Source organism: Neolamprologus brichardi, chromosome 17 (genome assembly GCF_056152115.1).
Source record: "Neolamprologus brichardi isolate AB-2024 chromosome 17, ASM5615211v1, whole genome shotgun sequence".
Lineage (NCBI taxonomy): Eukaryota > Metazoa > Chordata > Actinopteri > Cichliformes > Cichlidae > Neolamprologus > Neolamprologus brichardi.
This window is the reverse complement of record NC_142120.1, coordinates 20,779,827-20,788,582: the sequence shown is the minus strand read 5'-3', so window position 1 is coordinate 20,788,582 and position 8,756 is coordinate 20,779,827.

Genomic DNA, 8,756 nt, shown 5'->3' with positions numbered 1-8,756 from the left:
ATAAGGCTGACATAAAGACTGTATTCCCAAAGTTCTATCAGCATGTAAAACCTCCCTCCAGGGAAGAGAACACTCTAGATCAGGGGTGTCAAACCTCAAGACACACTTTAGGTCGTGGGCCAAACAAGATAAACATTTATTGAACACATTAAAACAATGTGTTTTAAACATAAATATGAATACAGACAGGAATATAATTCCAGAATAAATAAACTTAAAAAAATAAACTTTACCTTTAAATATTTTGCTCTCCATAAAAATATATTCTGTCAAAATTATGCAAGTTAGAAATATGAACATGCTGCCAAATACCCTAGAAAAAAAATGAAAACATACACAAGTTCAAGTTCAAGTTCATATTTTATTCGCCACATGCAGGTTTGCCCTGCAGTGGAATGAACCCACCCACCGACCTTACACACACGACACAGACATCACATGGGGATACAAGTAAAAGAACGGTTGCATTACAGAAAACCACTGAAATGTACAGTACAATGGGAAAGTACAAGAGGAAAAAAAGAGACCTCTACTCATGCTGGGCTCCCATGGGAGGACAGCATGAAAACAGGAAACAACAAAAGTCCTCTGCACAGAAAGCACATAAATGTCCACAGTGCAACATTATAGAGCATGTGACCAGCAACAGGGTTGGGTAGGGGCTGAGGAGTAATCCTAGACAAACACAGCAGCCATCCTGCCACGCGCCGTCTCTCCAGCGCGGGCCCAGACCCGCCGTGTTCTCCAGGAGGGGACAAGCATCGAAGGCGTTTGGAAGGGGAGGGGGGGATGAGTGAGTGCTTATCAGTGTAAGTGTATGTGTGTGCGTGTCCATAGTTCAGCTGAGACAGTGTCCTTCGCCCTGCCAGGATAAGTAAACAGTCTGCCAGCCAACCCAGGTGGCCTTGAATGGGAAGAACAGTCTAAACACAGACGTTATCAGGGAGTTTTTGTTCGGCTCCAGCCTTGAGCTCACAGCTGGCGGCGAAGGGATAGCCGCATTATGATGGTGGTTTTCTTTTGTGCAAACATCTCATAAGAATTCCAAAGCTGTTCTTAACACTCCGACACTGGTCTCTCCATCTCCCGTTGGAGAGCTGTGAGCTTCTCCATGATGTTATCAAACTTGCGTTCCGTGGTCTTGTCATTCTTGTGCTCAGAGAGCAGATTCTGAGACCTCACGACCGCAGTGAGCTGCTCCATGATGTAATCCAATGTACGCTCGGAGGTCTTATTCTGAGTATTCACTGCAGCCGTAAGCTTCTCCAAGATCTTATCCATGCTGCACTCAGTGAGCCCATTCCGAGAAGTCGTGCCTCGTCCCATCGTTTCAATCCCAGCGGGCAGCCTTGGGGGGGTTTGAACAGCCGGTTCCGCTCTCGTAATTCTTCGATAAGCCAGGGCCAAGCCAGCTCCGATCAGCAAGAACCCTGTTATCATGGTTCCGAATAGGTAGATATCTTCAGCGTCCTCAATCGACAGTCCCGCCAGGCAGACAATCCTCCATTTCTGCCACCCGTCCATCGTGTATCCGGCAGGGAAAGTACCTCTAGGGCACTCGGGCTCTCCCGAGCCCAGACTTCTCGTTGAGAAAAGGATGTCAATAGCATTCAGAGACCAGTTGATCAAATCCATAATTCTCTTTAGGTTTTAGAGAACAGACTGTGAGAGAGTGTTCCAGGGAAAAGTAATACAAAAAACACGAGACAAGACAAGGACACAAGAGGCTAAGCACGGAAGATAAGGGAAAGGAGGAGAGGAGAAAAGTGCGACCGCCTTCGCCAAGAGCCAAACGAGGAAGTGTTTGACAAGGTTTGAGCCGCATGTAGACTGGGCTGGGGCATGGAACTAATAAATTCTGCGGGCCATTCAGTGTCGTACTTTCCCTTGAGTGTCCCATTAGAATGCAGCTCCATCTGAATCTGAACAGGTGCAGTTTCCATGTCAACTGTAAACGGGTTGTGAAGCAGCTCAAAATTCTCATTTTGTGCTTCAAAGTCACCAAAGCGCCATGCGAACGCTGAGTTTATCAGCAAAGTGCGCATTTGGGAACACTTGTGCTGACTTGGTTCAACATTACTTGGCAACAGTGAAAGTGAGGCAAGTTGCACTGGTGCTTTTGTGACAGCTTAACTTAAAATGCCTTCACCGCATCATACATGCCATGTCCATGAACTGACAGATTTCCTTGCTGAGCTCAAAAACTCTACTGAGAAGGTTTCATCAACTCAGCCAATGGACCTCTGTATGATAAGGAATGTCAGCAAACTCTGAATCTATTTCCCACATAAAAGACTGAAATTGACGGTGATTTAAACCTTTAGCTCAGATCAAACTTATGGTTTGCATTACAGTGATCATTACATGCTCCATTTTTAGGACTTTACCACACAGCATTTCCTGGTGTATGATGCAGTATGCTATTAACTCACCGGTACAGTTCTCCTGTATCTTTACTCGCATCCTGCCGACTAGTCCACTTTTTTTCACCACACAACACCGGTCGGTGCTCCATCTCTTGTAAGTCAAACAAGTTTGTCCCGGGGCAGTTTCATGTCGGTTACACTTTGACATACGTTTCTGCTCAGGCTCACATTTGCCAAAATCTGCGTTTTGTCTGGACGTCGCACACCTTCATCATGCAGCTCTTCAGAAACTCTCCTTCGGTAAATGGCCGGGCTGATTTGGTTATCTCCTCTGCTACAATAAAACTTACTTTCACAACAGCTTCACTTTGTGATTTTGCTCTGGTGAAAAACTTCTGCTGAAATGTCAGATTCTTCTTTAGCTCTTCTATTTTCTGTAGTTTCTGCTCTGCATTTAGGTTTTTCAGCTTATCCTGGTGTTCTGTCTCGTAGTGCCGTCGTAAATTAAATTCCTTAATTACAGCCACATTAGCTCCACTAATAAAACACACGGGTTTACCAGCAATATCTGTAAACATATATTCAGCCTCCCGCCGGTGCCGAAAGGCTCTGTTTTCAGAGTCAACTTTTCTCTTTGCCATTGTGAAGGGCTAGCTTCGCAATAACAGAAGTTTGGCTTCATTTCCTTTTTTATGGTATACTTTTCAATTTTATATATTTTTCTCTAAATACTGTTCATATGTATATAGTGCTGCAGAAATTGTGCGCCCTTCCCTCCCCTCCTTTCACATGTTTGCACTGAGTAAGAGATTCTCTGTGTCTCATTGTACATCTGTATAGTGACAGTAAAGGCATCCTATTCTATTCTATTCTATTCTATTCTATTCTATTCTATTCTATTATAGTCTATATTTCCATTCTTTAAGCATAGTTTTTGCAATTGTCATCATTGCTTCATTGAAAACCTCTCCATATAAAAATGCTTTCTTTTTCTTAATCAAGAAATATGTAGCCCTAAACGAGGCTTTGGTTGTTTTTTTCAGTCTTGACCTGTGTTTAACTCGCAAGATTTTTCCGCTCACAGTTAGCATGGACCGCATGAGTCACCTGCGGGCGTCTCATGCTGTCCTTGCAGGCGACCTGGTGCCCGTGGGCTCCATGTTGGTGACCTCTGGTCCAAACCAAACACCAAAGCCTGTACATACATGCTAGGTGTTTTCCTGCAACTTAACAAAGAAATACTTTGACAAGAAGGAAGGAGATACTTAAATGGACTATAGCTTATCTCCAACATGAGCTCTCTGATTTTGGAGTAACATTAAGTGATTTTTTTTTTTTAATAAAGAACACTTTTTAGCATTGTACACCAAACTAATTAAAGACCCTTAAACGTCATTTCCAGCATGACATACAGCCTGCTATCAAAAAACAGGTGGACAAATAAAACACTAAAAAAAAAAAGATGAACAAAATGTGTACTTACTTTTGTTGAAAATTGTTTTATTCTCTCTGGTGGAAGTTAGATAAAAAATAGTACTGTTATTTCCATGCCTGTCCATGAAATATGAATAAACAGCCAAGTGCTGTTTAGCTTAGCATACTAAGGTAAATGAGCAGACAGAAACAGAGGCTGCAGCCTAACTGATCAATTCTTAGCTGCTGGACTGAGATTGGTATTCACTTAGCTTTAACATCAATTTGGCTTCTTAATATTAGCATGCTGTCTGTGCAGCTACTTGTAAAGAGCAAAAAAAAGTTGTCTTAACAGCATAATGTAGTTGTTTCTGGCCTGGATGCAGTTTGCACTACCATTGTTATTTGTCTCTAAAGTCACCTTGAAAAATGTCTCCATAAAAGGATATTGTCAGCTGCTCCTTTATTTCCCAAGGGGCTAACAGTATGTGGATTTTTTGACTTGGCACTGATTTTATACCAATGCCTTTCCTGATGCAACCCTCCTATTTCTTTGGCCTTTGTTCCAATAAATAGCAATGAAGTTATATAGTGATTTTCTAGTGCTTTATTGGCACTTCTGAGCACTCCAAGCATTTTCTTACTACAAGCCTCATTCCCATATTCACACACACATTCATGCAAGCACCTTTTTCTTTCCCTAAGTGCTTGTAGCCCACCGACCCACCGTACGTCTGATTAGTGGACAACCCGGTCTAACTCCTGGTTCCTAAGGGCACTGTAGCTAATGACAAATGTGTGCCATAAAATAATATTGCCAGTTTATTAGCCGATATAAAATAATATAATTACATAAATTAAAAAACACAAATAGAGTGCACTGACTAATGCTACACAAACAATACTAAATTCTAAAATATTACATTTGTGCTTTAACCTACTTTACCATTTTTTATTATTACTGCTAATGACAGACTATAAATAAGAAAATAAACAAACCCAAAAAGTCACAATAAATAAATAGTGATTTCCCCCTTCTGTCTCTCATGCTGTCATTATCGTTGATCTGTGTCAGCCAGCATAGCAGTTCGATAGCCACTAGGCTTTAGTACAAGGGCAATCTAAAGAACACTCATCCATTTAAAACCTATTACACATACACACATTCACACACAGACCCCTCACAAATAAAATCCATTACAGAGGTCGTTAAGTATATATAAGAGGTGTCAATGTCGTTATAAATTCAAAACATATTAAAGAAGTCATTAGGAAATCTGGGTCAGCACACAAACACACACACACAGATTATTAATATCATTCATGAATGAGAACGACAATCTGGGATTACCAAAGCCAGGTCTGTGGGTGTGATGAATGGACTGAGGTGTGTGTGTGTGTGTGTGTGTGTGTGTGTGTGTGTGTGTGTGTGTGTGTGTGTGTGTGTGTGTGTGTGTGTGCCCACTCAATCTGTGCTAGTTTAAAGTGAATTTTTGTTCAAACAAAGAAAAAAGTTTGTCTTTCACTGTTTCTGTCTGCAGCGTTAATACTCCTCTGTCATAATCACTGTACACACTGACTCTTAAACAAGTGTTTTAAATGCAAACTTTGAACACATGAACACACATTATAGTGTTATTGTCAGGTAATAGCTAAGGAGCGGACCCAAACGCAGGACTCTTCAAAGACGAAACAATGAGAGTATTTACAGTGAAAAATAACAGGCAACTAGTTAAAAGTCCAGACAGGCTGGTCTAGACTGAGAAACATGGAACACATTGTAAACCTTCATGTTGTGGGGAAGAGTTAATCGGACAGTCACTGGGTTAATCACAGGGTGGATTTCAAAAGGACCAATGAACCGGAGTGGTAGTTTCTTGGATTCTGTCTTAGGGAGAGGTACCTGGAGGAGAGCCAGAACCACTACAGATGAACCACATCTTAGAGGGGAATGAGTCAGCAAAATGCCCCTTTTTTCCACAGGTGAAACAATGACCCACTAGACGTCTTCTTCTCCGACCCGGGTGGCTGAGTTTGGTACCTCCTAGCTGCATGGGCTGCTCCTCTTTGTCTACTCGTGCTCCATTCCCTGCCATACTATGGGCAGAGTCCTCAACTAAGGATATGAACCTCCGTCGGTCCGCCGAGGTATGATCATCCAACCTAATATACATATTGATCGGAATATCCAAAGTCTTTGGTAATTCTTTAGTGGCCAACTCACGTCTTATTCCTTCATTCTGGTTGTTTAAGAAGGCTCCACGGAGTGCTTTTTCTTCCCAGCCAGTCTCTTTGGCCAAAGTCCATAAATCCATGGAGAAATTAGCCACACTTCTCCGGCCTTGCTTGAGTGTGAACATGCGGTGAGCATCAAAGTTTAGACAGGAAATCACAGTAACAGATTTCAGGGTTAATGTTTAACACAGCCTGTGGCCATTTCAATGCTCGCCCCATCAGCAATTCCACCATGACAGAGATTTTAGCGCAGTCTGTGGCATATGCTTGACTCTGCTGCCTGAACATAGAGCACATTGTGTTAAAAACCCTTCACTTTAATATAATTCCCCCAAGCGCTTTTCCACAGGGTGCTCCTGTGATTGAGGTGGAGGAGAGGGAGGGAGAGGACAGGCAGTAACCACACTTAGCAGAGGAAGTGGGAGTGGAATACTTTCCGTGCCCCCGTGAGAAGGTTGCAAGATACCTTTTATCTCCATAACTACGTGGAGCAGTGCGCTCTGTTCCTTGGTGATGTGTTGTAACATCTTCTCATGGCATTCCAGTAAATCCGCCTGTAGTAAAAGCTTCCTAGATTCCTAGTAACACAATGATTTAACTAGGCTATCCTTTTCGATAGCAAGGTTTTTCAAACAATCATTCTCAGCCATACTGTTGAGTTTAACTCAACGATCCAGCACCGACTGCAGCTCCGCCACACTGTTAAGTAGGACCCCCCCCCCCCCCCGATGATGATAATCAGCTGCAGCTGATAAACGAGTGGCAGGTTAGGGTGACTCCAGTGCGGGAAATCTTTCACATCAAATAACCACCCGGCACCCAAACTTCTGGGTACGTGAGCATCCACATAAAACACACATGACAGAGAGACAGAGAAGGGAGGGGAGAAAAACAAACACCACACCCGGACACATGTATGGCTTAAGAAACCAGAAACTTTTACCTTTTCAATCAAATGTCTGTTACTTATCTTTGGGTAAACTAAATAGATAAAAATAGATAAATAGATAAAACTAAATAGATAGAACTTTGATATACTAGTTAACTAGTTGGTTCCTAGAACACTTCTTTAATGTTAAGAGATGTTAAGAGATGTTACAAGATGGCGCGGCCACGTCCAGACACCTTCCTGACCACTCGGTTACATTTCACTGTGTGTTATACTTGTATAACTATGCATGTGACAAATAAAGAACCTTGAACCTTGAACCTTGACGAGATTACCAGGGAGCTCCCACTGAGTGTTCAATTTTACTCTTTTTTTTTTTTTTTTGTCTTTTTGTTTTTATTTTGGTCAAATTGAGGCCCCAAGTTGAGAACTACTTGAATTCTTTGTGGCCTGATTTTGGATTAGGTTTATGGTTGGGATTACAGTCCAGCATTTCCCAAAACTAACAAGTAGTTCTTGAAACAAAGCTTTCTTTCACTTCCTTCTTGAAGTCCAAATATTGCGTGTTTAAGACACTAGTATTGGCTGGTACTTCTCTGAGCATGTCACTCTTGTCCGATTTCAGAAATGAAGTTGGGACGGGTCTAGTTATTACTTGAATGGGAGAATACTAGGTGCAGTTTGCTTTTTCTCCCACAGAGATTGATTATCCTGTTAATAGTACTACATCCTCACTGCATATGATCTTGCATAACCCAAGGTTTATTTTTAGCACTGCAGCCTGGCTGACAAAGACTCAGAGCTCTGTTGAGCCACATATTCCTTTTGCTTTAACTAGTAGTAGACCTTACACATATTTTCACAATAACATTTAACATTACAAATTTAACATTACAAATAACATTTAACATTAGTCAGAATAGTGAACATTTTCTAAACTATTCTATTTATTTTATGTTTTACTTTGACAATCACAGTCTTTGATTATATACTGTTTAATTCACTTTTATTGTCATTTTGCTTGATTGCCTTCAACTGTGTTTAGTTTCTCTCTTTTCTTGTTACCTTGATATTTATGACATCTCATTAAAAAAATTTAAAAAATGATGCCCCAAAAGCTTAAATGAACTGAGTAACCTAGGATAACAACAACACATGCTGCCTTCCAAAAATTAAACTTCTTCAGTGCCCTTGGTTGAAATAGTTGAAGTCATTTTGGCCTGAATCACATCTAGAGCCATTAGAATGAATCATGCATTGGGCACAGTAGCAGAAGATGAGTCGCAGGACTAATTGCACTTGGTGGTTTTTACATGTATTTAAAAAAAATGTAGTAGAATCAAGACCCATGCCCTTGGAAAAAAATAGCATTTGTTGTAACCGTGGTATTTTGTTATTCACGTTTCCTGGCATGTCATGAAAGTGAGTAAGAATGAACATAACAGCGGCCCTGAAACTGAAGCAGCTAAATAGAAGGCTGTCATTCCTCTTATTATTTGCAGCTTCCATTTTTTCCTACTGTCAGAAGTGAAATGTAGCCAATGAAAAGGTTGCAAGTTTGTTCAAGGTAAAACTTTTCCTCTACTTCAGTTTCAAATATTTTGTGCAATGAGTCAGTCCCTTCTCTTAGCTGAGTGCTCTCTCTTGTTGTGCCTGAACTGTTACTGCTACATTGCTTTTTCCATTGTCAACATTTTCTGACATTTAGAGCCTTGCATGTACTTGCCAATCACCCAAGCTTTATGGGTCAACCCTTAATTTCATTATTCATTCATTGCCTTAAGCCATTGTCTCACATTAATTGTATAAAATCCTTGCTTTTGATTCTGTAATCGTATTAATAGAAAAATATC